Genomic DNA, 26,020 nt, shown 5'->3' on the forward strand with positions numbered 1-26,020 from the left:
TGTAGGACTCACCACTCACAGCATATTGCCTGGCACTCAAGGGCTAAACATAAACCCAATAGATGTTGATAGGCTCCACCTGGGATGAGAGCAGTCCCACTTCTGTACAGAGACGCAGCATGTTTAGGGCTCACATCTGGCACCGGCACTCACGGCTGGTTTATACAACTGCTCGATGACCCCCGTGGGGTCCCAGCATTGCATCACCACCAGCCTACCGCCCAGGTGCGTCCTGCTCCCCAGTGAAATCGTGTTCTTCAAAATACTCATGACTTATCCATGGGTCAAAATCCCATGTGCTATCCCTGCAAGCCAGCAGCCCACCACGCTGGCCAGTTTGTTGTATTGCACAGCTGGATCAATCCGCACAGACAGGCTCCACAAGCAGCCCAAAGTCTGCCCTTCGGGCACATCGAAGGCAAGTGGGAAATAAGTTGCTAGACCTGGGAGATAGAGAGGGCATTGTGGGGAGGGCAGCAGAAAGTGATCTGGGCTTAAACCACATACCAAATCTCTGCTGCTTCTCTGTTCTTGTATAAAATCCTTCCTTATTCATGCAGCTGAGCAAGCTTGGGTGGATTTGCCTCCTCTCCCAGACAAAGTGTCCAGAATGGGCTTAAAATAAAGGATAGCAATTGACATATAGATTTTTTCATAATGGCCTCCACCAAAGGCACTTCGTTATTTTTCTCTGTGACACAAGTCGGCCACTCACACACGCACAGCAACTTCATTCCTAAAGAGCCAGCATGCTTCTATGTCGAAGTAAAACCATGACAGTGAGCAAAGAAGCCACAGCTCGGCAAAAGTCAAGTTTTACCAGCCGCTAATTGCATTCGCAGAGATCAATAAGCTCCAAGCAGCATCTCTCCCTGGCTGCCACGGGAGGCGACCGGCAGCGCAGAACTGGAGCTATGCCAGGAGGGTGCCTCCCTACCACAGGGGCAATTAATACAGGCGTAGGAGAGCTAAGAGGAGTGTGGGGTTTTTGTCTCCCAGACAAGCAGCTCAGAGTTCACTGACCGATCCTATCAGGAAAACCAAACTGGCCTCCCAGCTGGGGAACACTGAGCACCTTCAATTCCCAGGGCAACCAGTGGGATCAATGGGTGCTCAGCCCTCCTCAAGGGCTGCGTAAGCAAAGCAAGGCTGAGCCCTTGCTGCTGCAAACATGCTGTTTGGAAACTTCTTCCCCCACACACCAAAACCTCTTTTCTCCAAATTCTTTCTGGTATTTGCTAGCTTGCATATAGCACAGGCTGATGTTTGCCTTCAAGACACAAGCGTCCTGTGGTTAGCTCGCTGCATCAGATCTTCATTCATGAAGGGAATCTTCATTGCATGAGGGGAAACAGCTCCAGCAGAGGGAAAGTCTGTCATCATGAAAGAAAATATTCTCATTTAAAAAAAAAAAAAAAAAAAAAAAATCTATTTTCCCCAACTTTTTCTGGTGCTTTATTCCCTTTTGACTGTGCTGGTGAGCCTGAATATTTCCAATAACCAAGAAATTAGAGTAACTGTAACAAACTCAACAATAACTCGGCAGTAAATAAGAGTAACTCTGTTTCAAAGGGCCAGCCCAAATTTCAACAGGTTCAGTGTATTTTACAGGATCCATAAACACTTTCTAAATACAAGCTAGAAGCAAGTAGACGCCTTGTTCTTTTCTTTTTTTCCCTTGTTCCATTTATTCTTTTTTCTTTTTTTTTTATTTGATGGAATTTTTTTTAGCTTCTCTCAGTTATCCTTACTTGATCTTTCGCGATGTCCATCTCAAGCAAAGAACGAAGGGGTAGTGTTTAATATAATCTGATATAGCAGAAACAGCCAAAAGAAGCCAAAGGACAAAGCCATATATTAAAATTTCCTTCCCTCTATTTGCTCTCATACCTTCACCACCCAACTACAATAAAATAACACTAGATACTAACAATTCCTACAGCGTTAGACTTCAGCCAGCATTTAACCTGAGTCCTCTATTAATGCGAATGGAAATAAGTAAGGTTTTGTCACATCCTGATCCACATTACAGCAGAAATAATCAGTCGTTGCCACAGAAGCTTTTGGAAAAAAAGACTCAAATGAACAGAAATTGGTAAGATAAAAAAGCCACTATATAAATCATATTCTTCTTATTAATGTTATGCATTTTTATTTTCCAGGAATCAAAACAGCATACTTGGTGTGTATTCAGAAATGACAGTCGTATTCTGAAATGTTTAATTTACATGCAAATTAGATTCAGGGACCTACTAGTTGCAGATATTCCCTTTCAGCCACAAACTGGTCTTTAAACCTAAGTAAAAGGATAATATTATGGCAACAAGATTATTACTGGTCCTGTAAAAGTTTAGCTTCGAAAAGCCATACAGATTTGATTCAGTGAACAGGAATCATAACATAGAAGAAAAAAGAAACATTATAACAATGAAAAATCTGGATCGCCAGAGCAGCAAATGTGAAATCGCTTGATTTCAGAATAAACATATTAAAATGAAGATTTTTGGAATGACACTGCTTTCTAATGTGTGAATTGTCTAGCTGACGAGGCCTGTATATCACCTTTATTCTTCTAGAGAAAATGCTGACAGTTTACACTATTTGGTCCACAATCTCTTATTTTAGCCCAATATATTTCGATGATGTACTACTTAAAATGGTTTCATAGTGGTGACAGATACATAAGAAGCAGTTTAGCAACAGAAGGCGTTATTATCCAAAGCCTGATGAAGTGAAAGGAAGAACTCCATAATGCATTTAATCGCAACAGCTCTGTCTGGTACAAGCCTTGAAAAACAACTCTCCAGAGAATTACTTTAATGCAAGTTTCACCAAAGCACTGGCCTATTCAGGAGCTGCACCTTGCGTGAGCAGTGGTATAGTATTTAGCCTTGATCGTCGCTGTAACAAATAAAAATGTTACATGACAGAAAATTGCATGTCCTGAAACCAAACCAAAATAGAAATATGCTTTTTCTAATGCTTCGCATTAGGTTAGGCAAGTAGGAGATACTGAAAAATAAAAGAAGTATTTTCTCTTTGCCTGCCTCTGGCTCAAGAGGTCTAAATGGAACAGCTCTAAAGACATCTTAAATGCAGTATATTAAAAACGTGCATGTTTTCACATTTGAGCCCTTTCCATGGAAACGGAGGGCATCAGATATCTTGCAAAACCAAGCCTTTTCATCTGTGAAAGACTAAAATCTTGTGACTAGCCCCTATTTCACAGAGAAGAAAATCACTTCATATAACTCCCTTCTTGCAATTTTACTACACGTACAAATAAAACACTATAGCATCATTACGTTGTCCATAGGTGTGAGTACAACAGCAATGCGGACCTGCAGAAAGCCCACGATGGTTTCACAGTAATGCAAGAATATAACAAGAAATTGTTTGGGAAGTGCGTGAAAATGCCATGACAATGTCATTAAGAGCCTTTTGCACTGTGATGGGAAAACAATTTGAATGCTGCTTGCATAGAGGTTGTTATTACAAGGTTTTCACGTTGGAAAATCAGTTTAGCAAAATTATTTCCATGCGTGGCTGCAGAATTTTCATACTCAGGCAGTTACTACGCACAGGCCTAAGTTCTACCCTCGTGTGTGGTGTACAGCTTTCACTGAAGTGTGAGATGCTGCAAAGGTGATCTCAATCAAGAGTGTGCAATTAGACCCTTGTTTCAGTGTCAACCTGAAACTGAATTGGCAACAGTCACTTTATCACGCAGTTGGAGAAAGAAATCTTGCCCTTGTGGTGATGGATAAAGATACTGTAAATTAAACTGGCAGCCCAAGTGAGTTACATCTCCAGAGACAGCCCTGTCACGCTACTCATTTAAGCAGGGCTTTGCAACAGGAAATTAAAAAAGTAGGTAAAACTCATCTGTTTGGGCTTCAGGCTGGGCAGTGACAAGTTAAATGCTCCATTACCAAACTAAAAATAGGCTAACGCGCTTTGCTCTCAAAGACACTGCTTCTCTGGGAGACGAGGCTCCTAAACACAGCCAGGTCCCGGCTCCCATCAACCAGGTAACATACTTTGCCAGTGCCAGGCACGGCACAGTTGGATGGGGAGCAGCAGAAAACCCTGTTTGCCAGGTCCAGCGTGGAAGCGTGCCTGCTCTCCACCTGCAAGCGCCCTCCAACACCCGTGGTTGCTGCTGTGCTGTAACCTTCTCATGACCTTGTCATTCCTTTGGTCTTGAAATATTTATATCCAGTGAAAGATAAATTCACCTGCATCGAAAAGTCCTCATATATAGGACAAAAAAGGGGAGGAAGGAATCTGACCAGTTAAACATAGACAAGTTACTGTCCCAAAATCTCTGTGACAGCAATAAAGGGCACTTAGTCCCTGCCAGACAGATGGTACCTGTCTTCTCCTGTCTTCTGTTCTCTAACTCATTTTCTCCCAACATCCTCAAGTATACCATAAGATTTAATATTATAAATGTCCTTAGCTAGTTTAAGTCCTTAAACAGTTTCGCTTCTTAATTATGCTTCAGGCAAAAAAATCCATTTTTCGGTCTTTCCCTGGATAGAAATTCCATCTGTTATCTTGGCTATTCTACTCCATAATTTTTTTTTTAACAGCTTACCTTTTTTTTTTTCCTTTTTTTTGAGATTGGATGACCAAAACCCTATGCTCCAAACACAATCTACAAAGTACTTCTTATAGTGTTAACATAATACCTTGGAGACAGCAGTTTTCCCTGCTTGACCCAAACCAGCATCTTATTAAACAACTTTTGCTGCTGCTGCTGCTTATGCTGTAGACTGGGGATTTAAACGTGCCATACCTAGTTTGATTTCCTTGACAAAGACAGGATTTGACTTTTAAGCTTTCCAGGTATCCCCATGCCTGCAAATGTTACATACGTTAATTTAGAACATTAACTTAAAAAGCAGGGGATTTATGTGAATGGCTGTGAATATTTTATGTCGGTGTTAGAGAAACATTTGCAGTATGTAGGCTTCCATAAAAAAAGCTAGTTGTATTAAGTTATTTATGTCAGGAACTGCAATGCCAGGGTTGAACTTTCATTCTGTTCCCTTCCATATACACAGTAAGTTACGATCATATACTTTTTTTCCCCTTTCCCTCAAATAATACACTGTAATGGAATAACAAGCTTGCTCTCTCTACCCGTGCCGACCCAGGTGGCACCTGGCAGTGTTACTAATTTGCACACACCAGGCAGGGTCCATACAGACCACGGACACGAAAAACCCCAACACAGAGCACAATTGCACACTGTAGATCAAACAGACTACACCAAAACTGTACCGTGAGTCATCTCCGATTCCCTCGCATGCACTCTGCAGTAAGAGCCTACACCCAGGCACAGCCCGCAAAGCCGCTGGGCTGCAGGAACTCATCCAGCGTGAGCAGGTGACACCCGGCTCTGGTGCTTGCGTTGCTGCTTTTCCAGCTCAGGACCAGAGCAGGCGAGCGGGGAAGAGCAAGAGGTCGGAAGTGCTTGAGACAGCTCGGGCAGGATGCTCCGGAAGGGCTGTCCTCTGCATAGGACAGAAAGTGAATTTACTTCTAAAGTGATTCGGGGCCCGGCTTTAAAATCCATCTTGAGGGCAGCATGGTCACAGCATTTCATCTTATCTGAAAGATGAAGCTTTTTGATTGAAATTAACTGTTCCCATTAAAAATGTTCATAATGCAGAAAGGAGAAATTACAGCACGCATTTCAGCTGCCTCAAATGGTGATAGCACACAGCCTCAGTTATAGAGAGAGGCTGCTGCTTCCCGGGAATATATAATCATTTCTTCTCTCAATTTCTCTTCATCCCTCAAGGAAACGGGGATTTTCTTCACTAAAATGTTCCCATACAGGTATCTTTGTATCACTATCAGTTCTTCCTGTCATCATTTCATTTCCCGAATAATTTCATAGCTCACAGCTCTGACCCTCTCCTAGGCTTTCCATTTTTTTCAATTTGAAGAGAACTACTGCATTACCAGTGACTTATTAGGATTTTATCTATGGCTAATTATGACTGATTTTAATAACCTGTTTTTCAAGCTCTCACAAACTATTGATTAGCACATACATTCTTTAAAACCCTTGCCTCGGATTCACACACTACATTAACTCATTAATGATTCCTACAAAAGACAGATAATGTGATAAATCATTTCAACCGCCACAAAATTTGCACGTGCAGCTCTTAACCTTGTTCCGCCTGATCCCATACAGGATCATGTAAATACAGTTCACTGTGCTAATTAATCTATTGTGTTCTCTACAGAACAAGGTAATAAACAGCCTAATCAGGCAAAAAAGTCTTGAAAGGCTCACGTGCCCACTTTGATGTGATGAACATTCCATAACGTTACCATTTATACCAACTATACCTGCAAAGCAGGAAAGGAAAAGGAATAATATCATCTGTGCATGTGTTCTACACATATGCATATAAGTAGAGCATCTTACTGTCTAATTGGAGCTTGTTGAGAGGATTCCTTTATGGCCAGTGGAGGAAAAGAGGCAATTAAGAAAACAATTCTTCCTACCTATTGCATTTTCTTGAACAAGATGTGATGATGGGAGAGACTGGACAGCTGGATTAATCCAGCTTCCTGAGCCTTAGAGGGCTGAATTTGGTTGAACTGAACCTCACTCCCCATGTATAACTTTGATTGCGGCCTGCTCCTACATCACCAATGCTGTGCAAAGTGACTCCGAGAGTAATAAAAACTTTTTTCCAAATCAGCTCCTAGTATAAAAAATATTGGTTATTAAAATAAATATAAGGGTGTTATTGTTATTTTTTGAAAAATGTTTGAATGGAAAAACTTCTATACCCCTTTTCTAGATTTAATCCGAATATCCCTGGGATCTTGCAAATGCTTCAGCATTTTCATGAGCTCTAAGCCAGCCTGAAGTTACTAATACATGTTTGACGTATGGATGAATCCGGGCCTACACGTTTTACTTAGCTGGCCTTTTGCATTAGGTCCTGTTTCACAGTTAGCGAAGCAAAGCAACATGGTGACCAGAAAAATAGCTTTTGGTCTAACATGAAAGGAAATAGCTTTTTGCAGCTTATTAGAGTACTCCGACTGAACTAAGGGGGGGGAAGTGAAGCACAGAATGAGACAGACCAGCCTTCTTACCGAGTTTTACTCCATGCAACCTAAAATTGCTTTTCCTCCAAGAATCCCTGAGCGTATTGGGCAATTACGAATTTGATAAGACATGGAGGTCTCGGAAGTTTTTAAGTTCCTACAAGTGTTTGAACACTGCTAGTGGGATAAAACCATGCCTCTCGGTCTGCCTCTTAGTCTGAAGCCTCTTGGTAAGTGGAAAAGTAATTCTCCACTCACAGAAAGGCTGCAGACTAAGTTCAGTAATTCTATACCACTGCTAAGTGGTATACACGTGCTGCCAGCCATCCAGCACACCCATCCCTCAAACCCAGCCACAAAAATTCCCTCCTCTTCTGCAGAAGCCAACTGGAGACATGGGAGGGAACTCAGGATACAATACTGGAGATACTCGAGCGAGAGAATTACAGTAGTACGCAAGAGCCCTTATGAATTTAAGTCTCATTCCTTCTGCTGTAAACATAAGGACTTGCTTATCTCTTTTAACTGCAAAAATGCTAATACAAAGTTGAGACTCCTAAGAAGATAAACATCTTTTTATGTTGCTCTAAATATGTGTCAATAGTGACATTCACATGGTAAACATAATTACTAAGACTGGATCCTAAAAAAAAAAAAAGAAAACCAAAAAACATTTGAACTTGGAAAACCACTTGCTTGTGGTTTTCTACCTCTAAAGAACTCTGACTACCTCCAAGTGAGCCTTCTCTGCCTGAGGCTCTCTTTCAGGAATTACGTTTCAGGTACAGAGCTGTTACCTACCCTTTATACAGAGACGAAGCAGATAAAACATTATACAATAGCAGAAACCACTTTGGTTTAAGCTGGCAATGAAAGTTATTATCATGTAACAGCTGTTTAGTAGCCCACATTAAATGAACTTGTAGTTGCAGCTCCAGAGGGACAGGAGGAAAAGCTCCCAAAAGCTTCGAAACACCAAACCACAGCTGCAGCTCTGCCAATTCAGGTTTTTTTGTGTGGCCATGCTTGAAATTCACTTTAAAGATAAAGTTTCCTTTCTAAGGATGGTTAAACCCAGATGAGCTTGGCCATCTGGTCTTGAAGGTGGCTAGAGCTGAACCAGCGCAGCCGCCAGGGAAATGCACGAGGCACCGGCAGCGCTGCCACATCCCAGAGGCACTGGGCGCTTTTACATGATGCTTCAGCTACGCAGCCAAGACACTGCCTCAGTGTCCGTGCTTCCACCTGTGGCACTGCCTCATTTGATAGCTTCTTACGGATCTCCCAACCCAACAGCTATGCCAACTGTTCAAGTACAGTAAGTGCATGTCAATTAACCTGAGATCGCGGCTCTGAATGTTCCCAGGCATGGGTAAAGCAAAAGTGCAAGTGTGAAGATAGCGCCAAGTCTTTCCCCTTAGGAAGCACCAGCTATAGGTATTCCCTGTCTCTGGGAAAGACCTGCTCCACTTCCCAGCCACATTTAATATCCCATACTGGAGACCCTTGGGCTTCACCTTCCTCTTCCTCCTCACTATTTTTAATTTGTAAGGGTCAAGTTCACCTTTTCCAAGCAGATGTGCTTTTCGCTACCAGCTGGTACAGGATTTTACCAAGCAGGATATTCAGCTTGTGTATACCTGTTCTAAGTACTTACAAGATCACATCTTGGCTGTCATCTCATCGGCCTGCATTACCAGCCTCAAGATTCAATAGAGGAAGATGAAGGACAGCATATTTGCAATAGGGATCCTTCAGAACACGAGGTTGATGTTTTCCTCCAGTTCATCCAAAATTCTGCTTCATTGGGGACTTTTTTACTTGAATCTAAAAAGTCTATTTGTATGAAACCGAATGAATTTCAAATAAGCACAAGGAAATAAAATACCATATGGCATATTCAGATTCATGGGGTTGCTATCCCGCTTAATAAATCTTCTTTTACTTACATTTTTGATAAAAGTATTGTATCCTACAGGGATTTTAATTTTATGTCTCAAAAGGAGGTTAATATATTAGATTTTACTGTATAGAGATTAAATGAAGACTTTTGAAAATTCTTAAACTTATCTGCTCAGCTAAATAAATTTTCTGACTTTGCACTTGGGGTAATTGTAATAGAGTTTTTGATCCCTGGGTAGATGGATGTAATAGTCCTATAAATCCCGGATTTTCAACATCTTCAAAGACTATAAAATGTTTATGAGAGAATATGGTTTTAGAGACATCTGGTGGTTATATAATCCTAAGGAGAGAAATCAACAGTGAAAGTATTAAACATAAATTCTACTTTTTCAACAAAAGTATCCTGTAAAGAGGAAAAGAGATTAGCTTATTCACTGTCTCTCTGCACACCGAGGTAGATAATTTACCACAAGAGGCTGCCTTGTTTATGGCACCTTGGCAGCTTTACTCATATTAGAAGAAAAGAAGAAAACGATTTTTCCAGATGAATTAATGTATGTTTCTTTCAATAGTATTTAAACTTATCACAGTTTAGTCAGAGTATGACAGGGGCAAGAGATTGGAGATACTGAATATTTTAAATCCTACTACTAGACAAAAATCATTATCTCTACCTGCGTCTTGTTAGCTCGCCTTTTGTTCTAGCTCCTGCTGTGCTTTTTTGTTTTGTTTTGTTTGAAAGTTCACCAACTCTCCAACATACTTTTTACTGAAATGTTGCCCTACAGCTAGAACAGCTCAAACAAAATAGCATCCTTAAACTTGTTAGGCTCAAAATACAAGTACAGGTACTCTAAGCAGAAGAACCATACTTTTTTATATTCATTAATAACATACATTAATGATTATCAGAGTGATTTATAAGGATTTATAATTTAAGTCCTTATTAAAACTTCAAGTATTCGGTGCCACATTTAAACCTCCTCCACATTCCCACAGATCTTCTACTGGGAGATGAGGCACAGAATTACTCGTTTGGAGACATCAAATCAAATCCTGCTCTCAGTTACACTAACGTAAATCCAAAAGAAAAAATCTCCACTTCAGTAAAAAAAGAAATCACTTCAGATTTACGTAAGAGTAAAAAAACTAAATTGGCCTCACCTTCTGTACCGAAGATGACAAAGTTGTGACTGTAAGAGAACAAAAAATTCCTCACAAGCCCACGCTATAATATGGATTCAAAGCATTTTAAAGCAAAAGAAAGATTGAAAATTCACAGCTTCTGCTATTTGGAGGGAGGATTGCTCCTTTCGGTGTTTAGGTGGGTAGGGAGGTCCCGTGCTCCCGTCACTTTGGTGATTCCAGCCCACTGGCAGTTTTCCTGACTAATTTACGAGCATCTGTTTTCTCAGCCCAAGTGTTGCACTCCTTCACTCTGAACTGCTTCCCTGCTCATAGCAGTGTTGTCACCCTTTTTCGCACTCCCTTCCTTTCCTTGGTTAGTGTACGTTACAGCAAATTTCTGTAAGAGCTAGAACTGGCCTCACAAAAATGTACTTGTTCTCGCAGGCAAAAGTTTCTCGGGCAGTTGTTGTTGAATGGTAGGGCGGCCCGCTGGCAGGACGCGACGCCCTCAGACATAACCAACTCCAAAGCGAGACCTTGGAGAACCAAAGCAAAGAGCAACCATCGTTTTGCTGGCAGCACTCCCTTCCCAAATAACTTGCTTCCTGGGAGCAACACAACAATTCTGCATCAGAAGGCGGGCTCATAAACTTATATCTGATGCTGATATTCAACACCGCTCACAAACTATATTCGTGTGCTTATTTTTAGCCAAGAAATGAATTGGCTTGGGAAGTTTGAAATAAATCTACTTTATTTTAACTATCTGAGCATGAACCAGCAGAAATTCTGATACTAGGGAGGGGTTTCTCATGCATATTTTTCCATCCTGATCATTCAAAAGCAGTTTTCTCTTAAAAGTTTTAACTTTGAATGTAATTTACATGCAATGAGCTGCATTAGTATTTCATTATGTTTGAGATTATACATGTACATAATTCAGGATATTTAAAGTCATGGTTGCTGTAGAAACCATAATTATATTTTTTGTTAAATTATTAAAGTTAACATCATTTATGAAATTACAGAATATTATGCAGGAGTAGGAACTCGACAGTGTAAAGCCACTTTACAGCTGAGCTCATGCTCACATACATCAGGAAATGCAAAATTAAGGCATCTCCAAGGACTCTGAATAATGTAAGGAGCTCCAGTCCCATCTCAGACATAATTTGGCCAATTCTGTCTATTGCTTTATAGTCGCAATTTGCTTCCATTGAAATGTCTTTTGGGGCCAGTTGATACATCTGCCCACTTCAAGTTCCAGCGGGACTGGTTTTATTGGTTTTGCTCTAATTAAGGCACTACCTACAGCCTCCAAAACGGGACACAAACCGGAGAAATGAATACTGACATTTCTTCCTCTCTCACTTTGATCCTATACAGATCTTCCCCTTCCCTTCCCAAACACGCCACCATCCTCTGGGAAGCCAATGGGCATCTCCTGGAGCTCCCGTCTCCCGCCCAAGAGCAGCCCCCAGCAAGGACAGGGATGTTTTGGCATAACCTGCTTGGAAACAGAGCTCGTCTCTCAGGCACGCGTGTCCTTGCGTGATGCTGGAAAGCCCCGCATGGGCGATGGTGCTCTGAAGACAGCTGCGAGCACAGAAATCGCTCCCTCAGCCAGACTCTCTCATCATAGCTAATCATCTCATGTCCCCGCACACCTGGGAGCAGGGACATGTGCTGCTCTTGACAAAAGAGCTCTTTGCTGGAAGACAAAATCCCTGTTTGTGGATCCGCCTTTGCTCACAGAAGCCCAGGACTACGCAATGGAGAACAAATGCCTTTAAAATTGATACTCTATCACCTCTTGAAAAATAGGAGCTAATTCCAAACAGGGAACAGCTGCGGGCTGATATCTGGATCCTTCTAGTCACATGAAAACTGTCTAAATGAATCATGTCTTAGGGTCCAAGCCATAACAGAATTAGCATTCAAGTGCATAGCACCTAAATCATTACTTAAATTATCATCAATTGTCAGATGAATCATTCTCTCCCTTTCTAGTGATAATCCATGGTTAATTGAAATGTTGTGTAATATGAAACTTGCTGGGAAAACCTGAAAAATTTTAGAACTTCCATATTAAAATGTTCTACTAGATCAGCCGTATCAAGACATGTGAGTCTCCTCTGATGAAGGCCGAAAGTTATTTCAGCATCAGCATTGGGTTTATATACTTCAACTATACTGTAGTTTTCCTTGTAATTTCTGGACACTTGCAATTGTATTTAAAAAGCATTTCTACAGGGAATAATTGCATTGAGTGAAAAACAAATGGAAGAAGCTACAGAAGGCAGAAAAAATAGCCAGTGCATCACTGCAGTCACGATTCCCTCCCTGAGACCCTGTGCAGATAAGCAAACTTCTTAAATACAGCCCTTTTAGAGGCCAGCAATTTGGGGTATGTACAGTCCTCCTTGGGAGAGAGGAGTGGGAAAGGAAGATGAAAAGCAGAATACTATTTCTTCTTCCTTCTGCGGCTGAAGGATAAGGAGTGAAAGGACTTGCATTTTATCAGACTTACCAGAACTAATACCAGCTCGGGAGATCATACAGACCTCTCACTGCTGCGAGATGAATCATCTCCCTCTTCTTTCTGCTCTTGTAGCTCGTCCTGCGAGACAGCCAGGCCCTTCTACTATTTCCCTCTCTTCTTCCTCTGCTTGAAGTCTTTGCACACATAAACGTGGTGGGGTTTGTGACCTGGGTTAACCAAATACCGCTATCACCGCCGTAACCATAAGGTGGTGTCTTTCAGCATTGAACACCAACCCTCTCCCTCCTGTTCTGCCACCCATCCCCGTGTGAAGCCCAGTAACCAATACTGAGAGTTTTTCATCCTTTTCTCCATTGAGTTGTTTGCTCCTTGCTCCAGACTCCAGGCCCTCAGAAGCAAGGAATAGCTTTTTGCTCCGTGTTTGACTGCAGCATGTACGTGGTCTCCACCCAGAGCTCTTAGGTACTACACAACGCAAGCTACCAACTAGAAATCCTAAATGCCGGATACAATGACAATAAAAAATGTGGCCCGGTCCCCTCGCCTCTCTCTGGAGCAGAATTTCAAGCCTGTTTCTCACAATGCCACCTCAACATGTATAAATCGTCTAGGGCCCTGCTGTGCTATTGCCATGCTCTCTTTCAGGGACCAGGACTAGTGAAAAAATGATCAATAAGCCACAAATACATTGAAGTGTTTGCACCTAGTTACAACTAGTTAATTCTTTATCTGGTTTATGTGCTTTGAGAGAGAGAAAGGTTAGAGTCAATATGTGGGTTAGCTTTTTGCTCTGTCTTTTAAGAGCTTTCAACTTTAAGCTCTTTGTAGCTCCTCAACCCTTTGTGCAGATATTTTCATGAGACCTGCAGCACCATGGAAGCCCTCTCCATCAGCTGTCTGGGGAAGAGCTGAGTATTTGGTAGAGGCATCTACTACTTTCCTGGGATTGCAGTGGGAGTCTAGACAGCGAGCTAGTGAGACTTGAGAAGACAAATACTGAATAGGATAAATTTGTAAATTCAGGAGCAGAAAGACATAGAATAAGAGCCAAGGCAGGTTGTCCACAGATAGCAAAGCCAGATCCTGTAAGTCAGGTGTATACTGTTCTCGTGCCAGGACTACAGCACCCAGCTTTGGCCTCCTTCCTAACAAACTCCCTCTAAAATAAGTACATGTGAACAGGAGGCTGCATTTCTCTTAGCTCAAAAACCTGCTTCCTGCCTTTGCTTCCTTCTCCACCTGATTAAGAACAGAAAAATCACCATGAGTTGACGTAAACATCTTCCCAAAAGGCAGGTCATCTCTTGCTGCTTGCTGATGAGATAAGGACTTCAGCCCGTTCCTACCGTTTGTTATAAAATCTTTAAAGATTTACTAGAACACAAAGTTATTAAGGTTATCGTGGTACTTGATAGTCTTAGCTGTTTGCACTAGATAAGATTCTACTGAGTCTTTCAGGCAGTGTCCCCAAAAATCTGATGTACCATCTACTTTCTACTGTCACTACTAATTATTTCTGATTGATTAACTTCCTTTACTGAATGATTATTACACTGATTAAATCAGAAGGATTAGCAGAAAGTCAAGCTACACCTTTGAACATGAATCTATAACAATTATAAAACAAACTCAAAGATAACACACTATTATAGAGGATTTAGGAGCAATTCATCATGAGCTGTCATTCGGATTTCTGCAGTTCGAGCTAGTTATTTCAAATTGGGAACATATCTGGCAAAGACGTAACTGCTAATTTAATGAATAACTAGAGTGGTTTTAAAATATTCACTTCAAAACTTTAAGCCATGTAAAATTCATCAAACTTTGAAATTTCATTGCAAATTCAAAACTAAAATCAGATTCATCAAGCATTCTACTACCATTCTCAAAAGTCTGTAAAATTGAGCCCAACAAGAAAAGAAAGTACGGAAATTTGTGCATCATACTAATGATACTACTAATAGTCTCACCAGAGTTTATTCAGAACTTACACAGGTAAACTAACATGGTATGCACAAGTTTTCCTAAGTAAATAAAAAAAGAATAATAATTTAGAAGCTTATCCATTCATTAGAGAATTTCATTAGAGAAAGGCTGACTTCAGTTATTTTTTTATCTAAATTTACATATGAACTCCAAGACTTGGCCTTATATAAGTAAGGAACTGATTTTTAAATTGGAGAATAACAAACATGGGAGAATGAAGCATGTCCCTGCAGATCTGCATGTGGTAATTCATATTGTAGAGATCCACATCTGTAATAACGGTTAGGGTTTTTCATATGCTGTTCTGTGGCTTCCATCAATACTGCCAGCTAAATCTTCAAAGTTTCAAAGCAAAGCACCAAAGATATTCATGCTTATCTACAACCTGGTAAAAACTTACCTAGCTCCCTTTAATATAAAAAACTGCAATATATTTCTAGCACTCCTGCTTCCTGACAGGGCTGGAATGAGAAGCTCTTTTGCTGTTTAATTATGGCATCTTTTTTTCCCCCCCATAATATGTATGAAAAAATAAAAGGGAGATGGGAAATTGCACACATTTTTTTTGTTTCCCCTTTAAATTATAGTCCTAATATCTGAGGGAGGACTCCTGCCAGAATAGGCTGTAATTTCATCTTGTTGCTACATGCCCGTTCGGTAGTCGACTAAGTTTTGTGCTTTTAGAAACCTCGCTTCTTGCCCCTGAGCAGGCAAGGCCCCCAGATGTGCATTCCCTGAATGAGCCAGCACCGTGCAGACGGGAAGCGCATTTCAAAGCCTGTTAGTTAAACATTACCCCTCTTTAATCACAGCTCTGCTGTGTCTTACTGTAGATTGGCTTATTAATGTTGCTTTGGTGACAGCAAAATTGCCCTAAAAGATTCAGCTAATGATAAAATTAATCTTTTAGATATTTTTATCATTGTTATATATTTATCAGTTTTACTTCTATTTGTACATAGGTGTCCTGATTTTACTTTCACTGATGTTGCTCCTTCGGCTTCTTACATCCTTGTGGTTTGTAAAAAGAATATATGGGGGAAATGACAACAAATTAATTTTACAAATGTAATGCATAGCTGGGAGGCCTACAAAGCTGTCCTTCCTCGTGTATCATTGCTGCTTACGGCATATGAATTTAGATGTTCGTTACTGGACGATGTAACTCAAAAAAACTAAAGTATGTCATTTATGTAATTTCTTTTTACCTTTTGCAAATTTAGTGAGTTTTCCTAATCTATCATGCAATATTTTATAACCCAAAGAGAGAGAAGAAAGAATATCTTACCCATATATTTCAGTAACAGTTTTTCATGGCTTGCCAATGGAGGAAGAGACCCCAAACCAGATCACCCTCATGTTACCTCAATAAAAGGAACCGCATCTCTTGGTCAATAGCTCCACCAGACACAAGGTGCAGATTCCTGCGTTCATCATCTCTTAGGCCTTTAGTGCTTTAAATATCAGAGATCCTTGCCTGGTTTAGATGGGTCTGCAGGGAGCTCCCCCCTCAGCAATAGCACTCTTAAGATTTACTTAAAAGCATCAGGGAGAAGGCGGACAGTCTGCAAATCCCAACAAACCCTAACCACAGCTGCAGAGAAAAGCAACATAAATCTCAGACAGATTAAATGTGTTTCTGAATTCGTTCATCAGACCAAGAGCCTTTTCCCCTGTCTAGCTGTTCTTCACCACCATGCTGGAAACCCAGTCGGTGCTCACAGCCGGGAAAAGCCCCATCAGCTTCTCCCCAAAAACGCTGGCTTGGGTGATTCGGCAGAAGCAAAACAGCAATGTCTGTCAAGTGACAATTACTGCTACCGCTTCTTTCCCCCCCATGCATTTTCTATGCCCCTTCTCTCCCCACATGGGTCAAGTGACCATCTTCTGTTTTTGCTTGCTGGTGCAGAACAATTTTGGGTACAGTGTAGAAAACAGCCTCATAGTTTGCCTGTGTGGACTTCATGCCATCCAACTGCAGCCATCACATATGTAGGCTTCTAGTCTAAGGCACTCATCCTGTTCTTTCTATAGTCTAAGAGAGAGATAAAACTAAATTAACATGGACGATTCACTCTATCTTACACAGCACTCTTACAATGGGATAGACTCGTCCTGGAGACATTTCTTCCTCCTCAAACAGTAACATTTCTGTACTTCCAACATGGTAATTAGGGCCATAAAAACCTTTCAGAGAGAACAAGGCATGTGCTACGTACAGCCTGTGTTGCGATAAGCAAACCAGGGAAGGAATGAAAATCAAATTCTTTTAACTTGTATATAACTACTCAAAGCATTTTTTTTTTAAATCACCACAAATTACCCATTCTGATTATGCTCTTCCAAGGTGCCCTCAGCATTGAGTTGCAGAAATTTATCTGAACTGTCATTTATCAGCGAATAGTCTACCTTCCTCCTGCTTCATTTTCTCACTCCTGCACATCACCTCCGAATACAGCTTTCCAAACATAAAGAAGTCCGGGCCAGTGAGGTAGGAGTGGGTTTGGGATAAACCCTTTTCCTCCTGGACTCTTGGCGGCACATTACTTTCATAAGATTTTGTAAAGCAAGTCGAGGTTGGGTTATGTGGTCTTGGTAGGGAGTCAGATTCATGGAGTGCATGAACCAAATCTTTTGCCAGCAATACCCCATCGCTTGCACTACTCGCTAAGGCACTCCTGCTCTCAAACACATCTTGCACAGACGGTGGGCAGCTCTGCACCCTTCCTCCCGTTTGCTCCCCAGCTGTGCACACTGGGTGTGCAGCATGGGAACACGCACCCCACACACTCAAGGGACTGGAATAAACGCAAGATACGCCCACCCAGGCTCACTTCCAGTTTTACCCTCTGAAACGTGGCGTCAAGGAAATCATGCTGCACTTAGGCAGCTGTTTTATTCTCAGTTTGCAAACATGAAACCGTACACAGTCATCTGGCAGAACATGACAACTTTTTCCTACGTTAATAATTTCAGTCCTGGTACTGACACAGAGCAAGCCTGAAAGGTGTAATGCACACTTATTACCTCTCGTTCTGCCAGCAGATTTCAGATTACGATGTAGTTACTTTTAATTTTAGTTTTCAAAATTCCCCATCAGGACTTTAACAAGAAATATTAACACGACAGAAGATCATATAGTCTGCATTAGGTTTCTCACCAATTCTAAAATGTGAAACTTAAAATGGAAAGACTTTATGGCATGATAAATTCAATCCAAAAGCTCTGTTATTGAAAACGTGTGTATATATTGGCTGTACAAAAGAGTTCTCCTGTTCTTGCCTACATTGAGTTTTTATAGCCCTCATTCCCCTTTTAACTAGTGATTTGTTCCAGAGGAAAACTGACCTTTAACCTGCTGGAAGACTGCAAAGCTTGGTTCTCCTGTCAGTTCTTTGAGAAAGATGTTCTCATGTTGACTTTATTCCATAAAGTTTGTCTTCATCCCCCTTTCTTCATTTTAAGACAGACTTCGAAGATGAAGGTGTAGATAAGGAAAAGTTGCGGTCATCGTGATCTCTAAATATTGAGATATCAAAATTCACCTCATTAACAATAGGAAGTTAGCATATCTTTTGTTTGTTAGAATCCTCCCTCAAAAAGATAATGCCAGAGATATTTAAAAAAAAAACAACACCACCACAGCAGACTGATCTCATACATGAAGACCTAATAACTATCAAGCTAGGAAAAGTACATTTAAAAAAGGATTTAATTCCCAGTGTTAAGCTCAAGTATTTTTTTTCTACCAAAAATGCATATGCAGTACCAATTGCAACTAAGGGGAGAAGTACAAACAACTATTGTTATTGCAATACACGCACATTTTTCCTCTAATTCACCCTTTGTAAGGCAGTCCACGGCCTGGACATGACCAGAGACCAGTATAGTTGCATTATCTATCTCAGTGCACCACACAAAAATACAGGGCAGGGCTAACACCAGCGTGCCAGGAACAGTTAACCTGCAAATTCTCACTGCCTCCATTTTCTCTTTTTCTGGGAGCGCCTCTGTGTTTTGCAGCATGCTGCAATCTATGCCACCCCTGCATTCACTCCCTGCTTCCCCAGTGAATGGGATTTTGGATAAAACCAAGGGCTTTGGCACTCCTCTAACCAAATCTTGGGTTGGTTCCCCGTTCCCCCATCCAGTTACAATTAAATATTGCACCTTTTCCAAATGTTATGTTCTGAAGTCTGTTGTAGAAATACCCGTGAAGTAGAGATAAGCTCATTGCTGAAAGCCTCAAATCTCATCTGTTCACTTTCTACTGCTTCTAGCTTTTCTCATAGTGATAATATCCCTCCTTCTGGCAATACTTTTATTTGTGCTCTAGCACTAAACCAAAAGCATTAGTTTTCAGATAGAAAATAGTCTATTCATCTTCTGTTGCACCATTGTCTCCTGCTCCTATGAAGAATTCCTCCAAGCTAACAGGGCTCCCATCATCTCCTTTGTCCTAACTGTTGTCTTTGTTTTTTTTACTAACACTCATTATTATGTCGGCAGGATGGGGTTTTTTTAATCCATTTACCTTTGGAATGATCTTCTAGGTTTCGAAAACTTTTGACCTTCACCTAGCATCCTACCTTATGGCCCTTCCCAGAGTTTTTTGGATTTGCTGCCACCTTCACAAATTCAAATCACTGCCCACTATCGGCTTCATTGCTGAGTAACTTCTCGATAAACTTTCACTGGTCTGGTGAGGGTTAATTTTTGATCTCCCATAGTCCCCCTCTGAGCACCTCACAGCCTTTAATCAAATACTCAGTTCTCCTTACATTGCAAGACTGAGTTTTCCATCTTATACAAAGTTGCAAAGGCTCCCAAGTTCCACCTTTCTTTTCATACTTACCACATAAAAGCATTTCCCTCATATTTTTCATTTTTATTGAAGACCCTAGCTCCCCTCCAGTGTCGGTACTGTATTTTCATAATTATTTTCCCTTGAGTTAACAGAAAAGAGTAAAAAAAAAAAAAAATCAAAATCTGCAACTGTGAAATACAAGGCTACTTCCCACCACCTCCCTTCTTGCTGGCACACAGCACTTACAGACAGAAGATGAAGCATGGTTTCCAGAGGGATTCAGATCTGGTGGGGCTTTTATCTGCTCTGTTTTTCCATTTTCCAGAATGTTTTATTATTTTGCTCTGAAATGAAGAAAGACAGGCTATCAGATAGAGTCTTCTTTCCTTCAGCAACTATTTGATCAGCACTGCATAAGGACTGCTTCACACAAAACCTCTACCAAATCCTGCAAGAGCCCTTGGCAAGTCCAGCTCCTCCAGTAACAAGTCAATCCATTGGCATGGCTGGTTTTGCTGACAAAGCACATTTCCCTACAAATACGCTTTGGTATCTTGGCTACCATCAAAATGTTTATATAAAGGCTTAAGTACAGTTTGTGCATTTTACAATGGTTTTGGAATACTAGAGATAAAAGGAATAAGAGACTGTTGTAATTATTTATATTTAGCTGAAGCTCACAGTAAGGGTCATTTACCCTGTTTTAGCCGTGCCAGTAGTTGTAGGGTTCAAACCAAAAGTGAAACGTCACAGGTTTAAAATTTGTTTGTCCCTCCTGATCCATCTTGGATGACAACTGTTGGGTGAGAGAGGAGGAAGGGGCCAGGAAAACTGCACGGCTTCCACCTCTAACTGCTTCTGCCTGAGAGCAGGTTTGGTCCTGTGAGCTGAAAAAAGAGTTCTCTAATGCCTCTCTAAAAAGCAAGACATGCACAAAGGCCATGACGTGAATGAAACACATTGCAGACACCACAGTCACGTCGTGCTGGGGTTGACCCTTCTCTTGGTAACCTTGATGAAGAGTTCAGGGTCTAGGTGCAAAGGCTGCAGTGCCCTCACCCGGGAGCAACTCCTTCCTAATCACACTGTGGCATTTTGTGTCTGCAACCGTGCAGTTTTATAATGCAGCTTTGTGGGTGCAGCTGCTCTGAAGATAAAAAAAAAGAGACCCTTCAGCCACTGGCAACTTTCTTACAAGTTCTTACAATTAAAGTAAAGATACACTGAAAGAGAACGCAAGTCAAAATGTTGAAATACATACTAGTGAAGTTATACTGGGATGCTGACCTATATGTACTTAACAGTTTGTGATCATAACAGTCCTGAATAAGACCTGATGAACAGGACTAGAAAACATATTACAAATAAGTAGCATACGTTCCTGAAAATGTATGGCTAATGATTCCTGTGCACAAAACCCAAGAAATTCTGAACTATGATTTCTAGAACAAACCTATTTCATCCCTCTTGTATTCTGAATTGCTGAATTACACGGTATTCACTTTTATGCTTTAATATTTCTGCAACGTTACTAAGTTACAGTAATATGGAACAACGTTTTATCTGCCTTCAGACAGATCCTGGTCTCAGATAGACAAGCATAAATCTGGAGTAACTCAATTATTCTTGTGTTTTCTCAGGAGTTACACTAATTTAGCTAACAATCATCTCCAGACCATTGAATTAAAGTGCTTTACAAGGCAATACTTTAATGTTAATATTCTTTAAATTAATATAAATGTGTCTTTCAGTTATATTTTCACGTAAAATCCATTTCAAACGCATTAATTCAATTACCTTGTTTTATAGATACTCAACATTCAAGTAGGCTTTTATCAGTGCCAGAAAGCCAGTGGCAAGTTCCTACTAGCAAAACTCATAGCAAGACCGAACTCTAAATGTGCACACATTTACAGTTGTAAGCTGAGACTTCAACGATGAAAATATAATTACTAAAATTCCACAGACTTGGACAAAATTATGTTCTATACATGAGATTTTTTTTTTCAATGCACATTTGTTTCAGCCTGCAACCTGCATATACCGTGCCAAATCTTGCTCATTCCAAAATCAGCATCACTGAGTTCCCATTAGCTCCAATGGGAACAAAATTTGTCCTATGTTCCCTATTGGTGGAAGACAGTTGAAAGAAATGCAGCGTTATGTACTTGTTCGATATAACTTTGTTACCTGAAAAACCTTTTTCTTCAAACACAAAGCGCATCAGTTCTCACTGAAAACTTAACCTGTGTTTGAAGTTCACCGACCAAGAGAGACACTTTTCAAATCTCTAGTCACACAACTGGGACCAGAAAAAAAAAAAATCAGAAATGCTGCTTCTTACTTTTTACTTTTTGTGCAACTTAATCACACCCTCTACATATTGATAAGTAGGAAGAATAAACATTCGTTTAGTTTAAATCCACCATACAGTGCAGAACAAGTTCTTTGGATCGCTAATGAGCTTAAAGTACATTTGCGCTTAAAGCGTGTGTGCGAGAGGGCAGGACTGTCGGCAGCGTGCAAAATCAACCCCCTCCAGCATCACAAAGCATAGATGCTTGGAGCAGGTTATGCTTTTATCCCTCAGCGTAATCTTCTACAAAGGGACCCCAACAGCGCATATGGGGGCAGGAGAGCTTGGTGGGCAAGTGAGATTTCTCTATCTGCTCACGTAAGGTTCTCCCCCCCCGCCACCCGTTCTCCATAGGTGCAGTTCAGAGACTATCGCAGTTCACAGGAGACGCCCCGCTAATTTCATGGGACTTAGACCCTGGTCATATTGCAACCCCCTGCATCAATGATTTAATCCCTCGGTTATCTCCTTTTATACATATGCAGGAATTGCAATAACAAATTAAGTAACTCTAGAGGTGCCAGAGACAAACTGAGAGACTGAAATATCGGAACGTGGTGGTACATTTCCATCCTCTCGGCGAGCACCGTGCCGCGAGTAAAAGCTGCCTCAGCTCCCGGGAGAGCAGAGAGCATCCAGCCTTCAGCTCCAGCCAATAAGTATCCAAACGTAGCATTTGTCCTGTGATTACAAATCAAATTTGTTTCCATCTGGCTGTCAAAGCTGAAGCAGCACTCAGCCAAAATATCACTGACTATTTTTCAATGGCTACATTGTCCTTTAAACATTACCAATGCTTTACTTATATATAAAAATAACAGTGCAGCCACTAAGGTAGGGGAACACAGAGTGTGATATAATTAAAATGGACTGGCATTATATCTTCAAATAAAGCAGTACAAAGATTTGTGTATATTTAGTATCTTATAAAAAGTTTGTGGAAAGGGGCTGGTTGTTTCACAGTATTCATCCAATGTCCTTGAACAGCAAATGTATTTACACATAAATTATCAGAAAATCAATAATATTGTTTCCAAAGATGAAACTCTTTCCTCGTGCCCATATTAAATTCCAATTTTCCCCTCTAAACAAACATCCTGTTACTGAGAAGAAGGAAGAAACGATCCACGAACGCAAGATCAAATCGTTCACCCGTCCAGCCTGCGACTGAAGCTTGGGCATGGTCCCCCGAGTTAATCCTCTGAATGGGACGCGCACGCCTGTACCTGCTCCCGGTGAACCTGGCCAGTCTTGCAGAGCCACAAATACCCCTGGACTACAGCACCGAAGAAAGTGATTCTCTGCCCACTGAGATTATCCCCCATTTCTCTCCCTGAGCTGTATATTCACAAAAAAAAATTGTCTGATGTAAACCAAATTGAGTGATGTTTTCTACCAGCCAAGGATCTCCTTCTGGGTTTTGTGCAATAACAGAGATGAAGCTCATTATTCACATAACTGCTGCAAAAATATTATTCCAAGGCCTAATATTGCCTTTTTGTTTAAGCAAACCTCACGCTGAAGTGAAGGTTTTTATTTTATTATTGTTCGTATAAGAACAAAGAAAGAGTTCTTTTTTTATTTACTCAAGAAAGAGTTCTTTTTTTATTTACTCTGTAAAGCAAAGAAATTAACAGTGAACATTAAAATACTACATCGGTTTAGATATTTCAAACCCCAAACATCTAGGGTTTAATAGATGTGTATTTTTCGCCTGTATAATGAATGTTTCTAAATATACTCAGAGAAAAGGAAGACTATTTACCTTTTTAATATTTAATATTTGCAGCCATATATATGGAAACAATTTACCATGAGTATATTTCTGGTGAAAGAAAACAGCTCCATTACAAGGCTGAAATGCAGCTTTGATTGCAAAACCTCTGAAACACCCAGGTTTTGCATCCTGAATGTCAAATAAAAAACAGTCGACCCCAGAATCTTGAGACGAACTGTACATAAACCAGCAAGTAATCAAATGCAAAATATGATTTAAAGTCTTGCATAGTGGTTCATGCCCAGATCTATTTATATGCTGAAATACTTCAAAATTATATCAGCTGGAACTTCTGCCTCCATCCTAACACCTCGCATTCATCATTTTAAAAAATGATGTTATTTGAAGGTTCTTCATTTCAAAATGCCAACGATTGTGATTTTCACATCATCCCTTAAAATCCCATCACCCATTTCTTTGATGTAGCCAACACTTACGGCACTTAATGCCATTTCCTACGCTGCAGGCTAACAGAGGCGTTGGCACAACCTGGCAGACGGGACGAAAGAATTGTTGGTCGGACCTACAGGAACCTCCCAGGAGACGTGCGCTCTCCACAGGCAGCGGCAGGAGGCTGGGCAGGGCATCCCCCAGTGACCAAGATGCCTATTTAGACAAAGGAATCATGTCTTCACATCACAAATTTCTAAAGGAAGGAAATTCATATTTATACTATGTTATATTAATTATGTATTACATCATTATATTCTCCCTTAGGTTATTTTTGGTAGAGAAATTCAACCGTGTTCCATCTAATCCTGAAAGTGATTATGTGATAGTTTCACGTGTTTACACTGCTTTCTCCATAGCAAAAATTACTGTTGAATACATAGCAAAGGCCAATATCACTGTACAGATAATTAAAGGGTTAATTCCCCACTTCTTTATTCTTTGTACCACCTGCAAAAGAATCTTTTCCCAAACCCCGTAAAGAATAATCCTTTGTTTTTCTTTTTGCTTAATTTTTGTCAATTGCTTTCTTACAAACATAGTAAATAACACATGGTTTCCCACAGGGTGTTAAATCCTAGAACTCTAAGGCTTAAGTTAAGACCTTGTAGTTTATCATTTGAGCAATAGATATAAGTCTTCAAATCCTGTACTAATTAGGTGCAGCTTTTTATGTGTGTCTTCTACATGTAAATGAGAAAGCAAACCTGTTACAAATTAAACCTGTGAAAATGGGCATCTTTCTGTTGTTGCCTTCTATTCAAGCCAGTGCCCCTGTAAGGGTCTAATCATCTAGAGAGAGATCTGCTGCTGGCAAGCCACTAAGGTCACAGACACTACTCTTCTGAAGAGCCGGCTCTACTTATCTTAACCCACTATGCAGGTCGTTTGACAGTCTGCACTGGAGCGGCTACTGAAATAGAGCAACCAAATCCCTGTCCAAACCAAAAGAGAAAAAAAACTCCTGACATTTCTCTACCTACCTAGGTAGGGTTTTTTTCTTATCTACATGGTTTGACTTTGGTACACGTGAACGATCAGTTACACAACATTTACAGTGACATTTAGGTGGTAAATTTGTTCCAAATTCTGCTTATGCTTCCTTCTTTTGTACGTAATTATGTTGCTCTACACCTTCAGATGGCCCAGACTCCACAAAACTGCAGGACCACAGTGTCCCAGGAGACTCCAACATTAGATCGGATCAGCCGGGGCTTTACCTGGTCAAGTTGTGAAAACCTCTTGAGGATGGAGAGTCCACTGCTCATCCATCCTCCTGGGTGGAAAAGTTTTTTCCAATCTCCAACCCCAACCTCACAAGACACAACCTGTGGCCCCTGCCACGCTGTCTGGCACTGAAGAAAGAGTCCGACTCCATCATCTTTGTACCTGCTCTTCAGGTAGCTGCGGGGTGCTGTTAGATCACCCTTAGCCTCTTCTTCAGGACACTAAACAAGCCCAATTTCTTCATCATCTCCTCCTAGGTCTAGTGCCCTAAACCCCAACCTCTCCAGTTCCTATACTTACAACTTGCTTTCTTGTGCATGATCACAGCAGTACTTTGACACACTGTTAAGACAGTAATAGTCATAGTACCAGCTACCCGTTTACTGATAGTAAAAGGCTGATCTTCATTACCTCTTAGCAGTGATAAAAGCTCCTTTCTCTGTATCATTTTCCTCATAAAAAAATCGCAACAGGTACCAGGCACTGCCAAAAAGCTTAAGTCACCCAGGCAATATTGCTGCTCTTGCACTGGAGAAGCTCAGGTCTTTGTCTGGCAAGAGTTCACATTGGAGGGGAATTTTAGGGGCAGGATCATCCTTTAGCAGACTAGAGGGAAAGAGCACATGTGAGGAAGACTAGTGAGCTGCCCACCCCACAGGGTAGCACGTGTATTGGGAAGAACAAATGCTTCCCTGGGAAGAGAAGAACAAGGATCAGGACCACCCACCAATCTTGGTGGCCAACAGAGCGCAAGAGGCAGTTGTCACCCCTCAACCATGGTGAGACCCAGCTCCT

At 40.9% G+C, this 26,020-nt stretch overlaps 1 long non-coding RNA gene across 1 annotated transcript; it reads right to left on the reverse strand.

The window, feature by feature from the left end:
* Window positions 1–769: 769 nt before the first annotated feature.
* Window positions 770–19,734, reverse strand: LOC142084563 (uncharacterized). The gene is made up of 3 exons (XR_012674392.1): window positions 19,464–19,734; window positions 17,957–18,127; window positions 770–1,373 (listed from the first exon to the last, which is right to left on the reverse strand). It is a non-coding gene; the product is annotated as an uncharacterized LOC142084563 (long non-coding RNA).
* Between the last annotated feature and the right edge of the window lie 6,286 nt (window positions 19,735–26,020).

This window comes from Calonectris borealis, chromosome 7 (assembly GCF_964195595.1).
Source record: "Calonectris borealis chromosome 7, bCalBor7.hap1.2, whole genome shotgun sequence".
Lineage (NCBI taxonomy): Eukaryota > Metazoa > Chordata > Aves > Procellariiformes > Procellariidae > Calonectris > Calonectris borealis.